This window comes from Scyliorhinus torazame, chromosome 14 (genome assembly GCF_047496885.1).
Source record: "Scyliorhinus torazame isolate Kashiwa2021f chromosome 14, sScyTor2.1, whole genome shotgun sequence".
NCBI lineage: Eukaryota > Metazoa > Chordata > Chondrichthyes > Carcharhiniformes > Scyliorhinidae > Scyliorhinus > Scyliorhinus torazame.
This window is the reverse complement of record NC_092720.1, coordinates 213478256-213506219: the sequence shown is the minus strand read 5'-3', so window position 1 is coordinate 213506219 and position 27964 is coordinate 213478256. Positions and strand designations below refer to the sequence as shown.

Below are 27964 nucleotides of genomic sequence, written 5' to 3'. Positions count from 1 at the left end.
AATATTAAATTCTATGATTATGTCTATGGACTCCCAACCTTCACTGTTGAGACGGATCACAGGCCATTGGCCCACATCATTGACAAAGATCTAAACGACCTGACGCCCAGACTTCAGCAAATAATAATGAAATTCCGACAGTATGATTTCAAATTGATCGACACACCTGGAAAATAGTTAATTATTGCAGACAGTTTATTCCATTGCAACTGACAGCACACCACTGTAATTCATACGTGATGTAGAAACTTAGGCTCAACTCTGCGCAGAGAACCTTCCCGCATCAGACGAAAAACTACAATTAATCAAGTCCGAAACGAAAAGAACGCTACACTTCAGAGGGTCATGCAGCATCTCCAACATGGGTGGCCGAAAGGGCGATGTCCTCAATACCGAAACATACAATCTGATTTGACAATAGTCGATGGTCTACGACTGAGACTGGATCAAATGGTCATTCCACAATGTCTTTGTCCTGACATACTTGAAAAGATTCACGAGGGACACCTTGGTATCGAAAAATGTAAAAGAAGAGCACGACAGGCAGTCTACTGTCGTAATTTCATCATTATTCACTGAAGTCTGGCTGAGAATAAACAGGGACATCACTGACATGATCATAACCTGCAAAACTTGTCACGGGTACCAACCTGCGTAATGCAAGGAGACCCTTCAACAGCACAATCTGGTTACTCCTCCTTGGACCAAAGTAGGGATCGACCTTTTTCAATCAACTGGTCGAGACTACGTCTTAATAATGGATTATTATTCTAACTACCCAGAAGTTATGAAACTTCCAGACTTGACATCCAGTTCAGTTATTAAAGCATGCAAAGAAACATTTCTCAAGGCATGGAATACCGGATACTGTAATGTCGGACAATGGTCCATGTTTTGCAAGTTTGGAATGTTCAGAATTCTCGAAGAAGAAGTCCTCACTACCCTCAGTCCAATGGCAAGTTGGAGAAGGGTGTTCACATCGTCAAACAGTTGATTAGTAAAGCAAATGACTCAAGGTCCGATATCCATCTTGCGTTGTTATCGTATAGAGCTGCACCATAATCTTCAGGACTCTCGCCGGCTCAAATGTCTCGCCGGCTCAAATGTTATTTAACAGGGATCTCGGGGACTATCTTACCAGCAATCAGACTGCAGAATCCAGACCATTTGCCTATTCTGAAGAAAATTGAGGACCAAGGTTCAAAACAACAATCATACTATGATCAACATGCATATCAATTGGAACCACTGACAAAGGATGACCTTGTCAGAATCAAAAAGCCAGAAGGTGGATGGTCTGCTCCAGCTACAATTATTAGGCAAGCAGCTCCACGTTCCCACAGAGTAAAATCAGCGGAAGGCACGATTTTTCGACATAACAGACGTGCTTTGCAAACAATTTGGCTTAACCAACAAATTTTTCCAAATGTAGACTTCACTAACTTGATGTTTCGTGACAATCTACTGCATACCAGAAATTCGGAGACAAGCACAAGACTGTGAAAGTTTCAGATTCACCACTTGGTCAGCTAAGAAGATCAACAAGATGACGAAGAAAACCAAACAAACTGGACTTAGAAAATATTGTATTATTGTGAATAGTCAGTGCTCCAGTTTTGCCTGTACAGATATACATCTCTTGATTTATACTTATCTTGTTGTACAATTTTCTCTGCCACACAGAAAATATGTAGAAAAGAAATGGGATGCAGTGATCTGTATATCTGCTGATATGTAAGGGGTTAGTTAACATCTGTAATATAGTGCTGGACAACCACTAGATGGCAGCACCAGATCGGTGTAAATAAAATGTGCTCAGAGGAGATTTCTATCTCTTCAGGAGTGACTAGTGAGCAGAGTGTTAGAGATATAGCTTAGTGAGCAGGTGTAGTTAAACATTATTTATACTTCTGAGTTACCTAATCATCAGTTATAGTAGTAGAAGAGTGAACAAACTCATAGATATTTATATTCATTATACAAAAAATGTTACTTGCTTAATTTCAAGACTGATAGTTTTACTGAATGACAACCATCCGACCATTCTGGAAATAAGCAAAATAAAATATTACTATCACGTAATATAACACCTCCAATGCCAAAATCATGGTAGGCCCCAGTTTGACACCAGATCGGGATGCTCCGCCACCCTGAAAATGGGGTAAATGGTTCGCCCATCAAGCGGGCCTAAAGTACAGTAGACATATCATTAGCAGGCCTGACACCCTATTCTCTGGGGTCCCTGAGATTCATCGCCTCCGATGGGCCGATTTCTCAACAGTGTGGTTCACTTGTGGTTTCAAAAATCGTGAACTTGGAGTCGTGGCTGCTGAGTGAGAGAGGTAGGACATGGAGTGGAGTGACTGCAGGCTGCCCTGAGGCCGTGTGAGCGGGGGATGCTCAGAGAGGATGGGCAGCTGCAGCAGTAGAGTGGCCAGCTGAGGAACGGGCTGCCGAGGGGCAGGCTGCAGAGGGGCAGGCTGCAGAGGAACGGGCTGCAGAGGAACGGGCTGCAGAGGAACGGGCTGCAGAGGGGCAGGCTGCAGAGGAACGGGCTGCAGAGGAACGGGCTGCAGAGGAACGGGCTGCAGAGGAACGGGCTGCAGAGGAACGGGCTGCAGAGGAACGGGCTGCAGAGGAACGGGCTGCAGAGGGGCAGGTGGCGGGCACATGTGCTGGAGGGCCGGCTGCCCAACAGGCCAAGGAGGAGGAGGTGCCAAGGAGGAGCCACATGAGGCCTCGTGTATACTGGCGCCGCCTGTCATTCGAGGACCTGCCGGACCGGGCATGCCGGTGTAGACTCCGGTTGAGCATAGAGACATAGCAACACACCTGTCAGATGATGGCACACCCAACACCGCGGGGGTATGGGGAGGACACCTGCTCCGGTGGCCATCAAGGTGACGGTCGCCCTGAACTTCTACGTGATGGGTCCTTCCAGTCGTCAAGTGGGGTTTTGTCCGGGATCTCCCAGACCTCGGTGCACAAGTCCATCCGCGCCATCAAGGAGGCCCTGTTTGTCCAGGCGGATCATTAGATCCATTTCATTGCAGACCTTGCCCAGCAGGATGCCTGGGCAGCGGGGTTCACTGCCATCGCCGGGATGCCCTGGGTCTAAGGGGTGATAGACGCGATGCATATTGGCGAAGGGCACCGGTGGATAACAGGCCTCTGTATACTAACTGAAGGGGGTACCACTCAACGAACATCCAACTGGTATGTGACCATCAGGCGCGCATTGTACACGTCTGCGCCCGGTACCGTGCAGTGTGCACGACTCCATCATCCTGGCACACTCGGTGATTCCTGACATGTTCGAGAGGGGCCCCCCAGCCCCCCACCCCCTCCCCCGAGTGGTTGGCTCCTGGGCGACAGGAGTTACCCACTGTGGTCTTGGCTGATGACATCTATCTGGAGGCCACAGACCGATGCGGAGACCTGCTTTGACGACACCCATACAGCGACTAAGAGTGTGATCAAGCGATGTTTCGGCATCCCGAAGGTGCACTTCGGTGCCTGGCCTGCGCTGGAGGTGCCCTCCAGAGAGGGTCGCCCGCATCGAGGTGACCTGCTGTGACCTCCACAACATCGCAGAGCAGAGGGGCCATGTGCTGGAGGAGGACGAGGAGGAAGGGCAGGCCTTGTCCGATGAGGAGCATGCAGATGAGGGGGTGGATGAGCAGGACATGAGTCTCGGGCAGGCAGAGGACGTATGACGCAATGGCCAGGGCCAGTGCGCACAGGATGCTCTGATCGGCTCCATGTTCACCAACTAGAAGGGACAGGGTGGAGCAGATGGGGGAGGGGGGGGCAGTGCTGGCCAGGTGGGCAGCACTTGGACACCACATCCCAGACCCACACCCCCTCACATCCCACAACACCAAACCACCTGCACCCCCACCCCCCCGTTATATGTAGCTGCGGCGCTACAAGCTGGGGTCTTGGTTTGACGGTGACAACGGGGGGTCCAATAGGATGGAGACAACGTCTGACTCATGCTCACGGTTAACCTTCCTCCTGGGTGATCCCTGCATGCGAGCTAGCCAGTCCATCACGCAGTCCCGTCGGATCTCTGAGGTGGGGGTACTGGTCGGGGCGGGGGGGGGGGGGTGGCGGAGTTGGAGGGAGGGTCGGGGAGCACGGTCCACTCACGGGGCCTGCACTGGTCCCCTGGTGTGGGATGAGGGGAGTGAGGGGGGGTGCGGGATGAGGGAGGTGGGGGGTTAAGGACTGAGGGGATTGAGGGGAGTGCGGGAGGGTGTGGGCTGAGAGGGTGAGGGGGCTGTGGGCTGAGGGTGGTGAGGGTGGTGTGGGATGAGGGGGGTGCGGGATGAGGGAGGTGAGGTGGGTGCGGGATGAGCGTACTGAGGGGAGTGGGGGCATGGACTGAGGGGTTGAGGGGAGTGCAGGAGGGTGTGGGGTGTGTGGGGGTCTGTGGGCTGAGGGAGGTGAGGGTGGTGTGGGCTGAGGGGAGTGAGAGGGGTGAGGGCTGAGGGGGGTGAGGGCTGAGGTGGGTGTGTGGGATGAGGGAAGTATGAGGGGTGAGGGCTGAGGGGGGTGAGGGTGGTTTGGGGTGAGGGGAGTGGGGGGGTGAGGGATGTGGGAGGTGAGGGGGGAGCGGGATGAGTGGACTGAGGGGAGTGGGGGTATGGACTGAGGGGTTGAGGGGAGTGCAGGAGGGTGTGGGTTGAGGGGTGTGTGGGCTGAGGGGGGTGTGGGCTGAGGGGGGGTGTGGGCTGAGGGGGTGTGTGGGCTGAGGGGGGTGTGGGCTGAGGGGGGTGTGGGCTGAGGGGGGTGTGGGCTGAGGGGGGTGTGGGCTGAGGGGGGTGTGGGCTGAGGGGGGTGTGGGCTGAGGGGGGTGTGGGCTGAGGGGGGTGTGGGCTGAGGGGGGTGTGGGCTGAGGGGGGTGTGGGCTGAGGGGGGTGTGGGCTGAGGGGGGTGTGGGCTGAGGGGGGTGTGGGCTGAGGGGGGTGTGGGCTGAGGGGGGTGTGGGCTGAGGGGGGTGTGGGCTGAGGGGGGGTGTGGGCTGAGGGGGGGTGTGGGCTGAGGGGGGTGTGGACTGAGGGGGGTGTGGACTGAGGGGGGTGTGGACTGAGGGGGGTGTGGGCTGAGGGGGGTGTGGGCTGAGGGGGGTGTGGGCTGAGGGGGGTGTGGGCTGAGGGGGGTGTGGGCTGAGGGGGGTGTGGGCTGAGGGGGGTGTGGGCTGAGGGGGGTGTGGGCTGAGGGGGGGTGTGGGCTGAGGGGGGTGTGGACTGAGGGGGGTGTGGACTGAGGGGGGTGTGGACTGAGGGGGGTGTGGGCTGAGGGGGGTGTGGGCTGAGGGGGGTGTGGGCTGAGGGGGGGTGTGGGCTGAGGGGGGGTGTGGGCTGAGGGGGGGTGTGGGCTGAGGGGGGGTGTGGGCAGAGGGGGGGTGTGGGCAGAGGGGGGGTGTGGGCAGAGGGGGGTGTGGGCAGAGGGGGGGTGTGGGCAGAGGGGGGGTGTGGGCAGAGGGGGGGTGTGGGCAGAGGGGGGGTGTGGGCAGAGGGGGGGTGTGGGCAGAGGGGGGGTGTGGGCAGAGGGGGGGTGTGGGCAGAGGGGGGGGTGTGGGCAGAGGGGGGGTGTGGGCAGAGGGGGGGTGTGGGCAGAGGGGGGGTGTGGGCAGAGGGGGGGTGTGGGCAGAGGGGGGGGTGTGGGCAGAGGGGGGGTGTGGGCAGAGGGGGGGTGTGGGCAGAGGGGGGGTGTGGGCAGAGGGGGGGTGTGGGCAGAGGGGGGGTGTGGGCAGAGGGGGGGTGTGGGCAGAGGGGGGGTGTGGGCAGAGGGGGGGTGTGGGCAGAGGGGGGGTGTGGGCAGAGGGGGGGTGTGGGCAGAGGGGGGTGTGGGCAGAGGGGGGTGTGGGCTGAGGGGGGTGTGGGCTGAGGGGGGTGTGGGCTGAGGGGGGTGTGGGCTGAGGGGGGTGTGGGCTGAGGGGGGTGTGGGCTGAGGGGGGTGTGGGCTGAGGGGGGTGTGGGCTGAGGGGGGTGTGGGCTGAGGGGGGTGTGGGCTGAGGGGGGTGTGGGCTGAGGGGGGTGTGGGCTGAGGGGGGTGTGGGCTGAGGGGGGTGTGGGCTGAGGGGGGTGTGGGCTGAGGGGGGTGTGGGCTGAGGGGGGTGTGGGCTGAGGGGGGTGTGGGCTGAGGGGGGTGTGGGCTGAGGGGGGTGTGGGCTGAGGGGGGTGTGGGCTGAGGGGGGTGTGGGCTGAGGGGGGTGTGGGCTGAGGGGGGTGTGGGCTGAGGGGGGTGTGGGCTGAGGGGGGTGTGGGCTGAGGGGGGTGTGGGCTGAGGGGGGTGTGGGCTGAGGGGGGTGTGGGCTGAGGGGGGTGTGGGCTGAGGGGCGTGTGGGCTGAGGGGCGTGTGGGCTGAGGGGCGTGTGGGCTGAGGGGCGTGTGGGCTGAGGGGCGTGTGGGCTGAGGGGCGTGTGGGCTGAGGGGCGTGTGGGCTGAGGGGCGTGTGGGCTGAGGGGCGTGTGGGCTGAGGGGCGTGTGGGCTGAGGGGCGTGTGGGCTGAGGGGCGTGTGGGCTGAGGGGCGTGTGGGCTGAGGGGCGTGTGGGCTGAGGGGCGTGTGGGCTGAGGGGCGTGTGGGCTGAGGGGCGTGTGGGCTGAGGGGCGTGTGGGCTGAGGGGCGTGTGGGCTGAGGGGCGTGTGGGCTGAGGGGCGTGTGGGCTGAGGGGCGTGTGGGCTGAGGGGCGTGTGGGCTGAGGGGCGTGTGGGCTGAGGGGCGTGTGGGCTGAGGGGCGTGTGGGCTGAGGGGCGTGTGGGCTGAGGGGCGTGTGGGCTGAGGGGCGTGTGGGCTGAGGGGCGTGTGGGCTGAGGGGCGTGTGGGCTGAGGGGCGTGTGGGCTGAGGGGCGTGTGGGCTGAGGGGCGTGTGGGCTGAGGGGAGTGAGAGGGGGAGGGCTGAGAGGGGGAGGGCTGAGAGGGGGAGGGCTGAGAGGGGGAGGGCTGAGAGGGGGAGGGCTGAGAGGGGAGGGCTGAGAGGGGAGGGCTGAGAGGGGGAGGGCTGAGAGGGGGAGGGCTGAGAGGGGGAGGGCTGAGAGAGGTGTGGGCTGAGGTGAGTGAGAGGGGGAGGGCTGAGAGGGGGAGGGCTGAGAGGGGTGTGGGCTGAGGGGAGTGAGAGGGGGAGGGCTGAGAGGGGTGTGTGGTGAGGGAGCTGAGGGGGATGTTGGGGGGGTGGGGCGTCCACACATGTGTCCTGAGGATCCGCAACTATGTACACTCTCACTTCCTTGCCCGCTGCCAAACTCCATCCAGTGCCCTCTGCTCGGGCATGGTGAGGGGCTGCAGGCCTGGTGGTCCCCCTCCTGCTCCCTGCGATTGTGTGCGGCCTTCTGCTGGTGGGGAAAGGGGAGGGGTGGGGGCGGGCAAACTCAAACAGCGACACTGTTAAATGGTCCGACGCATGCAGGGGCTGTGGAGATGGTGGCTCAGTGGCCAGGGCACCCAGCGATGGCGAATGGCATGGGTGGTGGCATGTGGGGAAGGGTAGTGGTTTGGCCTTTCCCCAGGGGGGAGGGGCCGGGTTACGAGTGTGTGGGGGAGGCGGGGTTAATGCCAGGGGCATTGTGAAGCCAACTTACCCTGTCCGTGCTGAGGAGATCCTAAAGTTTCTTCCTGCACTGGATGCCAGTCCGGATGACGTTGCCCACGGCGCTGACCGCCTTTCCCACCTGTGCCCAGGCATGGCGAACAGCGGTGCCTGGCGGCCTTTCTTCCAGGCCCGGACATAGGGTCATCCTTCTCTCCTCCACAACGTCCATGAGAGTCTCCAGCTCAGCGTCCCTGAAGCGTGGCACTGCTCTACTTCCAGCCATCATGTTGGCTGGGATAGCCCCAAGTATTGATGCTGGGATTGAATCGGGGGACTTCTACAACCACTAAAATGGTGCTGGAGCAGTTCATGATCCATTAATGGGCTAGTACCGATGCCACGTGGAACTCGAGCTATTCCAATCACGAGCGGTGTCTGAACCGACGGGGTCGGGATTGCCACTCGAGAGGCTGACAAGCTGCAGCCGCACATCAGCACTCCACTCCCCGCAGACACTCATCCCAGCCAACAAGCTGGCAGTACAAAGAGTGGTTCGTGGATGTGGAGCTGGAGACCCAGTTGGACGTCGTGGAGGAGAGGCAGGCCACCCAGGATCCCGGGGTGGGGAGGAGACTGCCACCCTCCGCCATACACTGGGACTGGGCACAAATGGCAGAGGTTATGAGCATATTGGGTCCCACAGAGCCAGCAGTGCCAGAAGAAGCTGCACAACCTCCTCAGGCGGCCAGGGTGAGTCGGCTACACCGTGCCCTGTGGCACTTGAGGAACCGCCAGGCCCGTGGAGGCCCAGTCACTCCAGACGACAGACGCCAAAGAGGACTCAGGTGACAGAGCGGGATTTGCAGTAGGCCACCTCCATCCCTGATATACTGTCTGTGGGGCCACTTGATGTAGCGTTAGGGCCCTTGAGGCTAGATGTAGACACCAGTTAATTTGCCCTGGGCGTAGCACGCAGGATTTAGATTGTTTGGAGACTTGGGCGGAGAGATGGCAGATGGAGTTTAATTGGGACAAATGTGAGGTAATGCATTTTGGAAGGTCTAATGCAGGTAGGGAATATACAGTGAATGGTAGAACCCTCAAGAGTATTGAAAGTCAAAGAGATCTAGGAGTACAGGTCCACAGGTCACTGAAAGGGACAACACAGGTGGAGAAGGTAGTCAAGAAGGCATACGGCAGGCTTGCCTTCATTGGCCGGGGCATTGAGTATAAGAATTGGCAAGTCATGGTGCAGCTGTATAGAACCTTAGTTAGGCCACACTTGGGAGTATAGTGTTCAATTCTGGTCGCCACACTACCAGAAGGATATGGAGGCTTTAGAGAGGGTGCAGAAGAGATTTACCAGAATGTTGCCTGGTATGGAGGGCATTAGCTATGAGGAGCGGTTGAATAAACTCGGTTTGTTCTCACTGGAACGAAGGAGGTTGAGGGGAGACCTGATAGAGGTATACAAAATTATGAGGGGCATAGACAGAGTGGATAGTCAGAGGCTTTTCCCCAGGGTAGAGGGGTCAATTACTAGGGGGCATAGGTTTAAGGTGAGAGGGGCAAGGTTTAGAGTAGATGTACGAGGCAAGTTTTTTACGCAGAGGGTAGTGGGTGCCTGGAACTCGCTACCGGAGGAGGTGGTGGAAGCAGGGACGATAGGGACATTTAAGGGGCATCTTGACAAATACATGAATAGGATGGGAATAGAGGGATACGGACACAGGAAGTGTAGAAGATTGTAGTTTAGTCGGGCAGCATGGTCGGCACGGGCTTGGAGGGCCGAAGGGCCTGTTCCTGTGCTGTACATTTCTTTGTTCTTTGTTCTTTGTTCACACAGGATAGCATTAGGGGGAGGGCACAGACTCATCCCAACATGTTCATCTTATCACAATAAACACCCGTGCACAAACGTTTCAATCTGCCTGGAAGCTCTGTCAGATTATGAGGGGCATAGACAGAGTGGATAGTCAGAGGCTTTTCCCCAGGGTAGAGGGGTCAATTACTAGGGGGCATAGGTTTAAGGTGTGAGGGATGGGCTGGGCTGGACTGGCTGTTGGGGGTGGGGGTGCGGGGAGAGGTGAGTGGCCGTCGGAGATGGACATGGGCCAGGGTGCCCAGTTCTGCTACTGCTCACCACTCCGGTACCTGGCTCCAACCCCATCCCTCTGCACCCCAACCCTGCCCGCACCGTGCCACATCATGTGTGGGAATGGTCAGAGCTCGCATGCAGGGATCACCCAGGTGAACAGTGAAAATGCTACCGTGGGCAGGAGTCAGACACTGTCAAACAATGCGGAGCACCAGAGCTTATGGCTGAGCTGGTCATCATCATTCTCCATCCTATGGACCTGACCCGCTGTTCCTGCCAACTGAAGACACACACCCCGTAGTGAGGCAGGTTGGAATCACGGAGGGGGTTACAGGTGTCGGGGTGTGGGGTGGGCGTTGTTGCAGGGAGGTTGGACATGGGAGGGCGTTTATGTTGTGCGGCCTCCTGTGCCTGTTTGGGCCAATGCCCTGCCCATCCTGGCCCTCTCTGCATCCTCCTCATCGAACAAGGCCTGCCGTTCATCCTCCTCCACCAACATGTTAACCCTCCGCCACAAAATGTTGTGGAGGACGCACAATGTTGTGTCTCCACCACAATGGGGGAGACTCTCCTTGCACTATACTGGAGGGTCCCCCCTAAAGCAGACCAGACACCTGAACCACATTTTCAGGACGCCGATGCACCGCTCGATCATGGCTATGGTTGCAACTTGGGCATCATTGTAGCGGGTCTCCGTGTTGGTCTGTGGCCTCCAGATAGGCATCATCTGCCTTGTCTGCAGCGGATAGCCTCGTCGCCCAGGAGTCAACCCCTCACCCAGGGGTGAGCCTCAAAGGTGTCGGGAACCGTCGAGTGTACCAGGATGGCAACGTGCATGTAGCCTGGGTCTCAGGCGCAGACATGCATAATGTGCATTTGTGTCACACACCAGTTGCACATTTATCGAGTGGAACCCCTTCAGTTTGTGAAGACCGGCCCCTCGTGAAGCAGTGCTCGTAGGGGGACACATCTACGGCCGATCATCCCCTGGTCCTGGGTGCTCCATCCTAGGCCCTCCACCAGTCCCAATCCCTCGTACCCCATTTCCCCCAGCCTCAGCCCTTGTTCACCATACCCTCCGACCTCCCCCTCTCGGAGGCTGAGTGGGCTGTTCTCAGCAAAGGACTCAGCTTTGTACCCTTACATCCCCAGCTCAATGAATTCCGGGCTCGACATGATGTTGAACTCTTGTTTCGACACCTTCGTCTCCGTGCCCACTTCTTTGGGCAAGAATCCTCCCTCCGTTCCACTGATCCTTTCATGTGCCTCCAACATTCTGCCTCCAAGTGGACCTCCCGCTCGGACAATTGCCTGACCCTTGATCTTTTCATTGAGAACTGTCGACGGGACATTGGCCGTCTTAATTTTTCTGCACCCCTCACCCATTCCAACCTCTCGCCTTCCAAACTTTCCGCTCTTCACTCCGTCAGGTCTAACCCCGACTTTGTCATCAAACCTGCCGACAAAGGGGGTGCTGTTGTCGTCTGGCGCACTGACCTCGACCTCAGAGGCTGAGCGCCAACTCTCAGATACTTCCTCTTTCCTCCCCTTGGACCATGACCAGACCACTGAACATCAAGCCATTATCTCCAACACCGTTAGCAACCTCATTTCCTCCGGATGCCTTTCCCCCGACGGCTTCCACCCTCAGTCTCCCAACCCCAGACAGCCCGCTTTTACCTACTTCCCAAAATCCACAAGGAGGACTGTCCCGGCAGGCCCATTGTGTCAGCACGCTCCTGCCCCACCGAACCTATTTCCTCTTATCTTGACTCCATCCTCACTCCCCTGGTCCATTCCCTGCCCACCTACATCCGGGATTCCTCTGATGCACTGCATCATATGGGCAGCTTCCAGTCCGCGGGCCCTAACCACATCCTGTTCACCAGGGATGTGCAATCCCGCTACACCTCCATCCCACACCAGGATGGCCTGAGAGCTCTTCACTTCTTTCTCAAAAAGAGGCCCAGACAATTCCCATCCACCACCACTCTCCTCCGCCTGGCTGAACTCGTTCTATCTCTCAACAACTTCTCCTTTAACTCATCCCACTTTCTCCAAATCAAAGGTGCGGCAATGGATACCCGCATGGGTCCTAGCTACGCTGTCCTTTTTATGGGGTATGTGGAACATTCCTTGTTCCAGGCCCATCCGGGCCCCTCCCACAACTCCTTTACCGATACATTGATGACTATTTTGGTGCCGCGTCATGCTCTCGCCCGGACCTGGAAAGATTCTTCAACTTCGCTTCAGTTTCTTCCGGTGCTCCGGTTTCCTCCCACAGCCCAAAGATGTGCATGTTAGGTGGTTTGGCCATGATAAATTGCCCTTAGTGTCCAAAAAGGTTAGGTGGGTTTACTGGGTTACGGGGATAGGGTGGAGGATGCTCTTTCCAAGGGCTGGTGCAGACTCGATGGGCCAAATGGCCTCCTTCTGCACTGTAAACTCTATGATCTAAAAGGACTCCATCCCTTTCTCTCAACTCCTTCGCCTCCGTCACATTTGTTCCAATGATGCCACTTTCCAAAATAGTGCTTCGAAAATGTGTTCCTTCTTCCTCAACCGTGATTTCCCACCTAGAGTTGTGGACAGGGCCCTCAACGGTGTGCGGTCCATCTCTCGTGCCACCCTCGCCCCCTCCACTCCCTCCCAGAGCAAGGATAGAGTTCCCCTCGTTCTCACATTTCATCCCACCAGCCTCCGCATGCAAAGCATAATCCTCCGCCATTTTTGCCAACTCCAACGCGATGCCACCACCAAACACATCTTCCCTTTACTCCCTCTGTCAGCATTCCGCAGAGACCGTTCCCTCCGAGATAATCTAACCCACTCCTCCGGAGTGTGCAACAACATCTACAGGATTCTGATCCCGGCAGTGCAACGGATGAAGAATGCCTGGACAACGCCTACCGTGTGGGCATTATTACAACGTGTGAATATGCCACACCAGACACATCGCAAGTCCAGTCAATCCTAGCCGTGGATTCTGAGGACGAATGGCGAGCAGTGATGAAGGTCAACCACTGCCCCATCCAGTTCAAGCTGGACACAGGTGCCTCTGCCAACCTCCTCTCACAGGCAGACTTCAGATGCATTAAGAAGCCCCCCACGGTCCTTCCAGCTGTCTGCAAGCTCCTGGATTACAACGGGAATGCCATCACGGCACTGGGATCCTGCTATCTGCACGTATCCAACCGACACACACAAGCACGGTTACGCTTTGAAATTGTTCAGCCGGACAGGGCATCCCTACTAGGTGCGCACGCCTACAAGCAGCTGAACCTCATTCAAAGGGTTTACACCACGACATCCTCCCATGTGGATCTTCAGGCCGGCATCGACGATATCCTTGCCCAGTATCCAGATGTGTTCAATGGGATGGGCACGCTACCGTATCGATACAAGATTCTGCTACGACCTGATGCCAAGCCAGTGGTCCACGCACCATAACGTGTCCCTTGCTCCACGGAGAGAGCGCCTGAAGGCACAGCTCAAGGATCTTCAGCAAAAAGGCATCATATCCAAGGTCACCGAACCGACTGACTGGGTCAGCTCGATGGTGTGCGTAAAGAAGTCTTTGGGGGGACCTGCGCACCTGCATTGATCCCAAGGATCTCAATAAGAATATCATGCGGGAACACTACCCTATCCCGAAGCGGGAGGAACTCACGAGTGAGATGGCACACGCGTGCCTCATCACCAAATTGGATGCATCACAGGGATTTTGGCAAATCCAGCTGGTAGAGTCCAGCAGAAGGCTCTGCACCTTCACACGCCTTTTGGCAGATACTGCTACAATCGCATGCCATTTGGCATTATCTCGGCATCGGAGATATTCCATCGCATCATGGAGCAGATGATGGAAAGCATTGAAGGGGTTTGTGTGTACGTGGACGACATCATCATATGGTCCACGACCCCTGAAGAACATGTGTCCCATCTCCAGAAGGTATTCCGCCGTGTACATGCCAACGGCCTAAAGTTAAACAGGTCCAAATGTTGTTTTGGCACATCGACGCTCAAGTTCCTAGGCGACCAGATCTCACAGCATGTTGTGCGCCCAGAAACAGACAAAATCAAGGCCATCGAGGCGATGAAGGTCCCGGAGGACAAAAAGGCATTCTTGGGTATGGTCAATTTTCTGGGCAAGTTCATTCCAAACATGGCCACACACACCACGGGCCTACGCAACCTGGTGAAAAACCCTTTGAGTGGAAGGCGGCACACCAGACAGAGTGGCTGGAGCTGAAAGCCAAGCTCACCACTGCACCAGTCCTGGCATTCTTCGACCCGGACCGGGAGACAAAGATATCCACAGATGCGAGTCAGGATGGCATCGGTGCGGTGTTGCGTCAATGAGATGACACATCATCCTGGGCAGCCAACGCATCAAGGGCGGTGACGCCCACTGAAACCAGATATGCTCAGATTGAGAAGGAGTGCTTGGGTCTTCTCACCGGCATCCTCAAACTTCATGATTATGTCTATGGCCTGTCGACATTCACTGTCGAGACGGATCATGGGCCTCTGGTCCACATCACCCACAAGGACCTGAACGACATGACGCCTCGGTTGCAGAGAATCCTGCTTAAACTTAGGAAGTATGACTTCAACTTGGTGTACACACCTGGCAAGGAGCTCATCATCGCTGATACATTGTCCCGCTCCGTCACCTCGCCCAGTGAGCCGCTGGAGATCATCCAGCACATCGAATCGCTAGCTGTGTGCTAGCACTCTCCTGGCAACAGATGAGAAGGTAGTTCTCATCCGTGCTGAGACAGCCAAAGACCCCCTCTTGCAGCGCGTCATCCACAACCTCACCAATGGCTGGCAGAAAGGGCAGTGCCCACAATTTTACAATGTGAAGGAGGACTGACGGTGATTGATGGTATCCTCCTCAAACTGGACAGGATTGTCATTCCGCTCAGTCTCCAGAGCTTGGTGCTGCGCCAGATTCATGAGGGACACCTGGGCGTCGAGAAGTGCAGACGCAGAGCCCGGCAAGCTGTCTACTGGCCCGCCATCAGCCAGGACATCACGAACATGGTCCTGAAGTGTGCTACCTGTCAGCAGTTCCAGCCAACGCATAGCAAGGAGACGCTCCAACAGCTTGACATAGTGACCTCTCCGTGGTCCAAGGTTGGCATCGACCTCTTTCATGCGAATGGTCACGACTACGTATTGATCATCGACTATTTCTCGAATTACCCTGAGGTGCTGAAGCTCCTGGACCTCACCTCTCGGACCGTCATCAAAGCCTGTAAGGAGACGTTCTCAAGGCATGGCATCCCAATCACCGTCATGAGCGACAATGGCCCGTGCTTTAACAGAGAATGGTCCACGTTTGCAGGTCATATAATTTCCAGCATGTCACCTCCAGTCCGCACTATCTGCAGTCCAATGGAAAAGTCGAGAAACATTGTGAAATAGCTCATCTGCAAGGCCACGGACTCTGCTTCCGACATACACCTTACACTGTTCGCATACCGGGCGACTCCATTGTCCACTGGCATGTCGCCGGCTCAAGTCCTGATGAACAGGGACCTGCGGACGACGCTTCCAGCCATACACCTGCCCAACCTGGATCACTTCCTGGTGCTGCAGAAGATGCAGCAGCTCAGAGACGGTCAAAAGCAGGGCTATGATGCCCATGCCACCGACCTGGCCGTGCTATCCCCGGCAGACACCGTCAGGATCCAGATACCGGATGGTGAGTGGTCTGCCCCGGCTGTTGTTGTTCGACAGGCCGCGCCCCGCTCTTATGTTATATGTATGGCTGATGGCTCCATCTTGTGGAGGAATCCATATGTTGAATTGCCACCTCCTGATACCTCGCACCTCGAGGCCAGCAGTCAGGTTTCCATCCCACCTATCAAGGCACCGTCGTCCCCTCCGCCACCTCTCCGGCAGTCGACCAGGATCAGACACAAGCCTCAGATGCTGGACTTGTGAACGTTTGTTTTGTTTGCTCTGTTCTGTTGTGCTCCGTCAGTCACGTTAGACAGACTCATTCACATATAAATACATTCACATACGCCAACAAAACATTTTTAAAAAGGGGAGATGTCATGATATGCAAACATGCAGCTAATGAACACATAGACTAGGACATGACCAATGAGCAGTCAGGACACTGAGGGGTGATATCTCACTATAAAAGGGATGAGGCACTCACACCCCGCCTCTTTCCACAGACCAACATCTACAGAGTGAGACAGGGTGTATCCTCAGCATCACACCCCAGCACGTGGCTTAGAGCAAGGCTGGTTCAGTTAGACTGAGTTACTACATTTAGATTAGCAGAGAGTCAAACTGATTGGGAACTGTGCTAATAGTTCAATAAAACACATTGAACTCACTTCAAAGTCTGGAGCATCTTTTACTCAAAACTGCATCAAGTGGCAGCTTGTGTTATTCCAAATTACATAACACAACGTTGATGACCCTGTAAGATCCTCCTTACTAACATTTTCCTTGTTCTTACATGGGATGTGTGTGTCGCTGACTGAGTGAGCTTTTATTGCCCATCCCTAATTGCCTCTGCCTTTGAACTGAGTGCCAAAATTGGAAGAGTTGCCCCACAACTAGTCAAACAACAGCCTGACATAGTCATATTCATGGAATGAAACATTACAGATAATGACCCAGACTTCACCATCACCAGAGGGGACGGTAAAGTTTATGTAGTCAACAGAGAGTAGCCGTGAGAGTCCTCAATATTCACTACCGAGCCCATTAAATCTCATGGCGTCAGGTCTAAACTCAGGCAAGGAAAACTCCTGCTGGTTACCAGCAACTGACCACCATCCGCTGATGAATGATTACATAAAGGATGGTCACGACTGGGAGTTAAATATCCGAGGGTATCAAACTATTCGGAAGGACAGAGTGGATGGTAAGGGAGGTGGTGTAGCTCTGTTATTTAATCATGACATCCGGGCAATAGTAAGGGATGACATCGGTGCTATGGAGGATAAGGTTGAATCCATTTGGGTGGAAATCAAGAATAGTAAGGCGAAAAAATCACTGATAGGAGTAGTCTATAGGCCACCAAATAGTAACATTATGGTGGGGCAGGCAATAAACAAAGAAATAACTGATGCATGTGGAAATGGTACAGCAGTTATCATGGGGGATTTTAATCTACATGTCGATTGGTTTAACCAGGTCGGTCAAGGCAGCATTGAGGAGGAGTTTATAGAATGTATCCGCGATAGTTTCCTAGAACTGTATGTAATGGAACCTACAAGGGAACAAGCGGTCCGAGATCTGGTCCTGTGTAATGAGACAGGATTGATTCAGGATCTCAAAGTTAGGGATCCTCTCGGAAGGAGCGATCACAATATGGTGGAATTCAAAATACAGATAGAGGGTGAGAAGGTAAAATCAAGCACTAGTGTTTTGTGCTTAAACAAAGGAGATTACAATGGGATGAGAGAAGAACTAGCTAAGGTAGACTGGGAGCTAAGACTTTATGGTGAAACAGTTGAGGAACAGTGGAGAACCTTCTAAGCGATTTTTCACAATGCTCAGCAAAGGTTTATACCAACAAAAAGGAAGGACGGTAGAAAGAGGGAAAATCGACCGTGGATATCTAAGGAAATAAGGGAGACTATCAAATTGAAGGAAAAAACATACAAAGTGGCAAAGTTTGTGGGAGACTAGAGGTCTGGGAAAACTTTAGGGGGCAACAGAAAGCTACTAAAAAAGCTTTAAAGAAGAGTAAGATAGGTTATGAGAGTAAACTTGCTCAGAATATAAAAACAGATAGGAAAATGTTTCTACAAATATATAAAACAAAAAAGAGTAGCGAAGGTAAATATTGGTCCTTTAGAGGATGAGAAGGGAGATTTAATAATGGGAGAGGAGGAAATGGCTGAGGAACTGAACAGGTTTTTTGGGTCGGTCTTCACAGTGGAAGACACAAATAACATGCCAGTGACTGATAGAAATGAGGCTATGACAGGTGAGGCTCGAGATGATTGTTATCACCAAGGAGGTAGTGATGGGCAAGCTAATGGGACTAAAGGTAGACAAGTCTCCTGGCCATGATGGAATGCATCCCAGAGTGCTAAAAGAGATGGCTAGGGGAAATTGCAAATGCACTAGTGATAATTTACCAAAATTCCCTAGACTCTGGGGTGGTCCCAGCGGATTGGAAATTAGCAAACGTGACACCACTGTTTGAAAAAGGAGGTAGGCAGAAAGTGGGTAATTATAGGTCAGTAAGCTTAACTTCGGTAGTAGGGAAGATGCTGGAATCTATCATCAAAGAAGAAATAGCGAGGCATCTGGATGGAAATTGTCCCATTGGGCAGACGCAGCATGGGTTCATAAAGGGCAGGTCATGTCTAACTAATTTAGTGGAATTTTTTGAGGACATTACCAGAGCGGTAGATAACGGGGAGCCAATGAATGTGGTATATCTGGATTTCCAGAAAGCCTTTGTCAAGGTGCCACACAAAATGTTGCTGCATAAGATAAAGATGCATGGCATTAAGGGTAAAGTAGTAGCATGGATAGAGGATTGGTTAATTAATAGAAAGCAAAGAGTGGGGATTAATGGGCGTTTCTCTGGTTGGCAATCAGTAGCTAATGGTGTCCCTCAGGGTTCAGTGTTGGGCCCACAACCGTTCACAATTTACATAGATGATTTGGAGTTGGGGACCAAGACCAAAGTGTCCAAGTTTGCAGACGATACTAAGATGAGTGGTAAAGCAAAAAGTGCAGAGGATACCGGAAGTCTGCAGAGGGATTTGGATAGGCTAAGTGAATGAGCTAGGGTCTGGCAGATGGAATACAATGTTGACAAATGTGAGGTTATCCATTTTGGTAGGAATAACAGCAAAAGGGATTATTATTTAAATGATAAAATATTAAAACATGCTGCTGTGCAGAGAGACCTGGGTGTGCTCGTGCATGAGTCGCAAAATGTTGGTTTACAGGTAATTAAGAAGGCAAATGGAATTTTGTCCTTCATTGCTAGAGGGATGGAGTTTAAGACTAGGGAGGATATGCTGCAATTGTATAGGGTGTTAGTGAGGCCACACCTGGAATATTGTGTTCAGTTTTGGTCTCCTTACCTGAGAAAGGACGTACTGGCACTGGAGGGTGTGCAGAGGAGATTTGCTAGGTTAATCCCAGAGCTGAAGGGGTTGGATTACGAGGAGAGGTTGAGTAGACTAGGACTGTACTCATTGGAATTTAGAAGGATATGGGGGATCTTATAGAAACATATAAGATTATGAAGGGAATAGATAGGATAGATGCGGGCAGGTTGTTTCCACTGGCGGGTGAAAGCAGAACTAGGGGGCATAGCCTCAAAATAAGGGGAAGTAGATTTAGGACTGAGTTTAGGAGGAACTTCTTCACCCAAAGGGTTGTGAATCTATGGAATTCCTTGCCCAGTGTAGCTGTTGAGGCTCCTTCATTAAATGTTTTTAAGGTAAAGATAGATAGTTTTTTGAAGAATAAAGAGATTAAGGGTTATGGTGTTCGGGCGGGAAAGTGGAGCTGAGTCCACAAAAGATCAGCCATGATCTCATTGAATGGCAGAGCAGGCTCGAGGGGCCAGATGGCCTACTCCTGCCCCTAGTTCTTATGTACTTATGTCCCATATTAAACACCACTTGGGGAAAGCACTGAGGGTGCCTCGGGCACAGAATGTACTCTGGCTGGCGAACGTCAATGTCCATCACCAAGAGTGGCTCAGGAGCATTCACTACTGAACAAAGTGGCAGTCCTAAAGACGTGACTGCTAGATTGAGACTGTGGCAGGTGGTGTGAGAGACAACAAAAGGGAAAAACGTACTTGACCTCATCCTCGCCAATTTATCAGTCAGAAATACAGCTACCCATGACAGTAGCGGTAAGAATAATCACTGTACAATCCTTGTGGAGACAAAGTCCCATCTTCACATTGAGGATACACTCCATTGTGAAGTGTCCCACTACCATTGTGCTAAATGGGATAGATGTTGAACAGATCTCGCAACTTATGACTGGATCCAAGAAGCATTGTGGGCCATCTACAACAGCAGAATTGTATGTAACCACAGCATGCCTCATTGCCCGCACATCCCCCACTTTACAATTACCATCAAGCTAGTGGATCAACCCTGGTTCAATGAAGAGTGCAGGAGGGCATGCCAGGAGCAACACCAGGCACGCATAAAAAAATGTCAACCTAGTGAAGCGACAACAGAGGACTACTCGCATGCCAAACAGCAGAAGCAGCAAGCTGTAGACAGAGCTAAGCAGTTCCACACCTAATGGATCAGATTTAAGTTCTGCAGTCCTGCCACATCCAGTTGGGAATGGTGCTGGGCAATTAAACAATGAAGTGGAGCAAGTGGTAAATACCCCATCCTCAATGATGGAGGAACCAAGCACATCAGTGCAAAAGATCAAGCTGAAGCATTCGCAACAATCTTCAGCCAGAAGTGCTGTGTCGATAATCTATCTTGGCCTCCTCCGGAGTCCCCAGCTTCACAGATTCCAGTCTTCAGCTCATTGGGTAATGGAAACTGTAAAGTCTATGGGCTACGATAACATTTTGGTAATAGTCCTGAAGACCTGTGCTCTAGAACTAGCCTTGCCCATCGCCAAGCTGTTCCAGTACAGCTACAAGATACCTGTCAATGTGGAAAATGTATGTCCTGAACACAAAAAGCAGGCAAATCCAACCCAGCCAATCACCGCACCATCAGTCTACTCTCCATCATCAGTAAAGTGATGGAAGGGGCCATCAACAGTGCTTTCAAATGGCATTTACTTAAAAATAAACTGCTCGCTAGTTCCATCAAGGCCATTCAGCCTCTGACCTAATTTTAAAAAAATTGTTTCATTTTCTGCCAATCGCCGTGGACATTCAAGAGTCAACCACATTGCTGTGGATCTGGAGTCACGTGTAGGTAAGGACGACAGATACCCTTCCCCGGTGGACACAGTGAACCAGGTGGGTCTTTACAACAATCCTAACGGTTTCGTGGTCATCATCAGACTTTTAATTCCAGAGTTTTATTGAATTCAAATTTCACCATCTGCCATGATGGGATTCAAACCCGAGTGCCCAGAGCGTTACCCTGGGTCTCTGGATTGCTAGTCCAGCGACAATACCACTTCGCCACTGCCTCCATCCAAACATGGACAAAAGAGCTGAACACGAGCAGTGAGGAGGGAGTGACTGCCATTGACATCAAAGCAGCATTTGATAGAATGTGGCAAAGAGCACTAGCAAAACTGCAGTCATTGGGAATAGGGGAAAACCTCTCCACTGGCTGGAGTCATGTCTGGCACAAAGGAAGATGGTCGTGTTTGTTGGAGGTCAATCATCCCAGTTTCAGGGAATCTCGACAGGAGTTCCTCAGGGGAGTTTCCGAGGCCCAACCTTCTTCAGCTGCTAAATCAATGACCTTCACTTCATCATAAGGTTAGAAGTGGGGATGTTTATTGATGATTGCACCATGTTCAGCACCATTCGCAACTCCTCAGATACTGAAGCAATCCATGTCCAAATGCAACAAGACATGGACAATATCCAGCCCTGGGGTGATAAATGGCAACTTATAATTATGTAGTCAGAGAGTTTTTACCGCACAGAAAGAGGCCTTTTGGCCCATCATGTCCACACCTACCATCAAGCATCAATCCACTCTAATCCCATATTTCAGCACTTGGCCTATTATGCGATGGATTTCAAGTGCTCATCTAAATACTTCTTAAATGCTGTGAGGGTTCCCACCTCTACCACCCTTTCAGGCAGCGAGTTCCAGATTCCCACCACCCTCCAGTGAAAAAGTCTTTCATGCCACACAAATGGCCAGGAAAAGTCCCTGTCCAAGAGGTACAAGTCTAACCATTCTTCCTTGGCATTCAATAGCATTGCCATTGCTGATTTCCCTATTATCCACACCCTGAAGGTTACTATTAACCAGAAACTGATCTGCTCGAGCCATATAAATACTAATCTAAAAGAGCATGTCCGAGGCTGGGAATTCTGTGGTGAATAACTCATTGCCTGACTCACCAAAGCATGTACACCACCAATAAGACAGAAGTCAGGATTGTGGTGGAATATTCTCCACTTGTCTGGATGAGTGCAACTCCAATAACACCCATGAAGTTCAACACCATCCAGTGCAAAGCAGCCCACTTGACTGGCACTCCATCCACCACCTTCAAAATTCACTCTCTCCACCACTGATGCACAGTGTGTACCATCAAAAGATGCACTGCAGCAATTCACCAAGACAGCACCCTGTACACTCACAACCTCTACCATCTAGGACAAGGGCAGCAACACATGAGAACACCACCTCCTGCAAGCTCCCATGCAAGCCACCATCTTGACTTGGAAGTATATTGTCATTAATCCATGTCGCCGAGTCAAAATCCTGGAATTCTATCCCTAACAACTCTGTTGTGTACGGTTTCACTGCTGCCATTGAAATGAAATCTGATTGAATAAATTGTAGCATTAGAATTGTGGGAAACATGGGCATAGATTTGAAAAGTGACACGATGTTCAGGAAAGGAAGTTAGAGATGAGACTAGAGGTTACAGATGGGGTAAGGAGGAAAGTTGTCCCTAAGTTGTGTGGCCACAATAACCTGAAAGGTCCACCCAAGTCTTGCACAAGTCGGTTCCTTTAAGTTATCATGCATGGGCAGCTGCACTGATCCAATCGTGCAAGGATAGATTTTTGGTGAATGGTGATAATAATAGAAGTTGTGAATGATGGGAATTGTACCTGGAATTACAGGGGTAAACATTACGGTCCTGCAGGAACCGTCATGGGTGGGACGAACAATTTGACAGACCACTGATAGGCCGTTTAACCTTGGGAGGAGTGTTCAGTCTCGGGGGAGCAGAGTCTGCTGCACAGAAGGAGACCATTCAATCCATCCAGTCTGTACTGGCTCTTTGAAAGAGCTGTCCAATTTAGTCCCACAGCCCAGTTTTTTCACCCGTAACCCTGCAAAATTGATTCTCACCAATTTGCTAATTTCTTTGAGCCATGCCATCCTCCCCAATATCTGTCCACTGTTGTCCAGCTGGATAGCACCCCTGTCCCCCAAGGTTCCATTGCTATCTATCTAATCACAGCCAGAATGTCACCAAAACAAATTGATGCTGTCAAAAAACACATCAGGGCCATCAAATAACACATCAGGGCCGTCAAAAAACACATCAGGGCCGTCAAAAAACATATCAGGGACGTCAAAAACACATCAGGGACGTCAAAAACACATCAGGGCCGTCAAATAACACATCAGGGCCGTCAAAAAACACATCAGGGCCGTCAAAAAACACATCAGGGCTGTCAAAAAACACATCAGGGCCGTCAAAAACACATCAGGGCTGTCAAAAAACACATCTGGGCCATCATAAAACACATCTGGGCCGTCAAAGAACACATCAGGGTCGTCAAAAAACACATCAGGGCCGACAAAAAACATATCTGGGCCGTCAAAAAACACATCAGGGCCGTCAAAAAACACATCAGGGCCGTCAAAAAACACATCTGGGCCGTCAAAAAACACATCAGGGCCGTCAAAAAACACATCACGCCATCAAAAAACACATCAGGTCCGTCAAAAACACATCAGGGCCGTCAAATAACACATCAGGGCCGTCAAAGAACACATCAGGGCCGTCAAACAACACATCAGGGCCGACAAAAAACACATCAGGGCCGACAAAAAACATCTGGGCCGTCAAAAAACACATCAGGGCCGTCAAAAAACATATCAGGGCCGTCAGAAATCACATCAGGGCCGTCAAGAAACATCTGGGCCGTCAAAAAACACATCAGGGCCGTCAAAATACATCTGGGCCGTCAGAAAACACATCAGGGCCGTCAGAAATCACATCAGGGCCGTCAAAAACACATCAGGTACGTCAAATAACACATCAGGGCCGTCAAAAAACACATCAGGGCCGTCAAAAAACACATCAGGGCTGTCAAAAAACACATCAGGGCCGTCAAAAACACATCAGGGCTGTCAAAAAACACATCTGGGCAGTCATAAAACACATCTGGGCCGTCAAAGAACACATCAGGGTCGTCAAAAAACACATCAGGGCCGACAAAAAACATATCTGGGCCGTCAAAAAACACATCAGGGCCGTCAAAAAACACATCAGGGCCGTCAAAAAACACATCTGGGCCGTCAAAAAACACATCAGGGCCGTCAAAAAACACATCACGCCATCAAAAAACACATCAGGTCCGTCAAAAACACATCAGGGCCGTCAAAAAACACATCAGGGCTGTCAAAAAACACATCAGGGCCGTCAAAAACACATCAGGGCTGTCAAAAAACACATCTGGGCAGTCATAAAACACATCTGGGCCGTCAAAGAACACATCAGGGTCGTCAAAAAACACATCAGGGCCGACAAAAAACATATCTGGGCCGTCAAAAAACACATCAGGGCCGTCAAAAAACACATCAGGGCCGTCAAAAAACACATCTGGGCCGTCAAAAAACACATCAGGGCCGTCAAAAAACACATCACGCCATCAAAAAACACATCAGGTCCGTCAAAAACACATCAGGGCCGTCAAATAACACATCAGGGCCGTCAAAAAACACATCAGGGCCGTCAAACAACACATCAGGGCCGACAAAAAACACATCAGTGCCGACAAAAAACATCTGGGCCGACAAAAAACATCTGGGCCATCAAAAAACACATCAGGGCCGTCAAAAAACATATCAGGGCCGTCAGAAATCACATCAGGGCCGTCAAAAACACATCAGGTACGTCAAATAACACATCAGGGCCGTCAAAAAACACATCAGGGCCGTCAAAAAACACATCAGGGCTGTCAAAAAACACATCAGGGCCGTCAAAAACACATCAGGGCTGTCAAAAAACACATCTGGGCAGTCATAAAACACATCTGGGCCGTCAAAGAACACATCAGGGTCGTCAAAAAACACATCAGGGCCGACAAAAAACATATCTGGGCCGTCAAAAAACACATCAGGGCCGTCAAAAAACACATCAGGGCCGTCAAAAAACACATCTGGGCCGTCAAAAAACACATCAGGGCCGTCAAAAAACACATCACGCCATCAAAAAACACATCAGGTCCGTCAAAAACACATCAGGGCCGTCAAATAACACATCAGGGCCGTCAAAAAACACATCAGGGCCGTCAAACAACACATCAGGGCCGACAAAAAACACATCAGTGCCGACAAAAAACATCTGGGCCGACAAAAAACATCTGGGCCATCAAAAAACACATCAGGGCCGTCAAAAAACATATCAGGGCCGTCAGAAATCACATCAGGGCCGTCAAGAAACATCTGGGCCGTCAAAAAACACATCAGGGCCGACAAAATACATCTGGGCCGTCAGAAAACACATCAGGGCCGTCAAATAACACATCAGGGCCGTCAAATAACACATCAGAGCCGTCAAATAACACATCAGGGCCGTCAAACAACACATCAGGGCCGACAAAAAACACATCAGGGCCGACAAAAAACATCTGGGCCGTCAAAAAACATATCAGGGCCGTCAAAAAACACATCAGGGCCGACAAAAAACACATCAGGGCCGTCAAAAAACATATCAGGGCCGTCAAAGAATACATCAGGGCCGTCAAAAAACACATCAGGGCCGTCAAAGAACACATCAGGGCCGTCAAAAAACACATCAGGGCCGTCAAAAAACACATCTGGGCCGTCAAAAAACACATCTGGGCCGTCAAAAAACACATCAGGGCCGTCAAAAAACACATCAGGGCCGTCAAAAAACACATCAGGGCCGTCAAAAAACACATCAGGGCCGTCAAAGAACACATCAGGGCCGTCAAAAAACACATCAGGGCCGTCAAAAAACATATCAGGGCCGTCAAAAAACACATCAGGGCCGTCAAAGAACACATCAGGGCCGTCAAGAAACATCTGGGCCGTCAAAAAACACATCAGGGCCGTCAAAAAACACACCTGGGCCGTCAAAGAACACATCAGGGTCGTCAAAAAACACATCAGGGCCGACAAAAAACATATCTGGGCCGTCAAAAAACACATCAGGGCCGTCAAAAAACACATCAGGGCCGTCAAAAAACACATCTGGGCCGTCAAAAAACACATCAGGGCCGTCAAAAAACACATCACGCCATCAAAAAACACATCAGGTCCGTCAAAAACACATCAGGGCCGTCAAATAACACATCAGGGCCGTCAAATACCACATCAGGGCCGTCAAAGAACACATCAGGGCCGTCAAACAACACATCAGGGCCGACAAAAAACACATCAGGGCCGACAAAAAACATCTGGGCCGTCAAAAAACACATCAGGGCCGTCAAAAAACATATCAGGGCCGTCAGAAATCACATCAGGGCCGTCAAGAAACATCTGGGCCATCAAAAAACACATCAGGGCCGTCAAGAAACATCTGGGACGTCAAAAAACACATCAGGGCCGTCAAAAACACATCAGGGCCGTCAAATAACACATCAGGGCCGTCAAAAACACATCAGGGCCGTCAAAAAACACACATGGGCCGTCAAAAAACACATCAGGGCCGTCAAAAAACACATCAGGGCCGTCAAAAAACACATCAGGGCCGTCAAAAAACACATCAGGGCCGTCAAAAAACACATCAGGGCCGTCAAAGAACACATCAGGGCCGTCAAAAAACACATCAGGGCCGTCAAAAAACATATCAGGGCCGTCAAAAAACACATCAGGGCCGTCAAAAAACACATCAGGGCCGTCAAGAAACATCTGGGCCGTCAAAAAACATATCAGGGCCGTCAAAAAACATATCATGGCCTCCAAAAAACACACCAGGGCCTCCAAAAAACACATCAGGGCCGTCAAACAACACATCAGGGCCGACAAAAAACACATCAGGGCCGACAAAAAACATCTGGGCCGTCAAAAAACATATCAGGGCCGTCAAAAAACACATCAGGGCCGACAAAAAACACATCAGGGCCGTCAAAAAACATATCAGGGCCGTCAAAGAATACATCAGGGCCGTCAAAAAACACATCAGGGCCGTCAAAGAACACATCAGGGCCGTCAAAAAACACATCAGGGCCGTCAAAAAACACATCTGGGCCGTCAAAAAACACATCTGGGCCGTCAAAAAACACATCAGGGCCGTCAAAAAACACATCAGGGCCGTCAAAAAACACATCAGGGCCGTCAAAAAACACATCAGGGCCGTCAAAGAACACATCAGGGCCGTCAAAAAACACATCAGGGCCGTCAAAAAACATATCAGGGCCGTCAAAAAACACATCAGGGCCGTCAAAGAACACATCAGGGCCGTCAAGAAACATCTGGGCCGTCAAAAAACACATCAGGGCCGTCAAAAAACACACCTGGGCCGTCAAAGAACACATCAGGGTCGTCAAAAAACACATCAGGGCCGACAAAAAACATATCTGGGCCGTCAAAAAACACATCAGGGCCGTCAAAAAACACATCAGGGCCGTCAAAAAACACATCTGGGCCGTCAAAAAACACATCAGGGCCGTCAAAAAACACATCACGCCATCAAAAAACACATCAGGTCCGTCAAAAACACATCAGGGCCGTCAAATAACACATCAGGGCCGTCAAATACCACATCAGGGCCGTCAAAGAACACATCAGGGCCGTCAAACAACACATCAGGGCCGACAAAAAACACATCAGGGCCGACAAAAAACATCTGGGCCGTCAAAAAACACATCAGGGCCGTCAAAAAACATATCAGGGCCGTCAGAAATCACATCAGGGCCGTCAAGAAACATCTGGGCCATCAAAAAACACATCAGGGCCGTCAAGAAACATCTGGGACGTCAAAAAACACATCAGGGCCGTCAAAAACACATCAGGGCCGTCAAATAACACATCAGGGCCGTCAAAAACACATCAGGGCCGTCAAAAAACACACATGGGCCGTCAAAAAACACATCAGGGCCGTCAAAAAACACATCAGGGCCGTCAAAAAACACATCAGGGCCGTCAAAAAACACATCAGGGCCGTCAAAAAACACATCAGGGCCGTCAAAGAACACATCAGGGCCGTCAAAAAACACATCAGGGCCGTCAAAAAACATATCAGGGCCGTCAAAAAACACATCAGGGCCGTCAAAAAACACATCAGGGCCGTCAAGAAACATCTGGGCCGTCAAAAAACATATCAGGGCCGTCAAAAAACATATCATGGCCTCCAAAAAACACACCAGGGCCTCCAAAAAACACATCAGGGCCGTCAAAAAACACATCAGGGCCGACAAAAAACACATCAGGGCCGACAAAAAACACATCAGGGCCGACAAAAAACACATCAGGGCCGACAAAAA

The 27964-nt window shown here is 51.9% G+C and overlaps 1 protein-coding gene across 3 annotated transcripts in view; it reads right to left on the bottom strand.

The window, feature by feature from the left end:
- Nucleotides 1–27964, bottom strand: part of LOC140390474 (butyrophilin subfamily 3 member A1-like) — a 218264-nt gene that overhangs the window by 36646 nt on the left and 153654 nt on the right. The gene's annotated exons all lie outside the window — the stretch shown is intronic.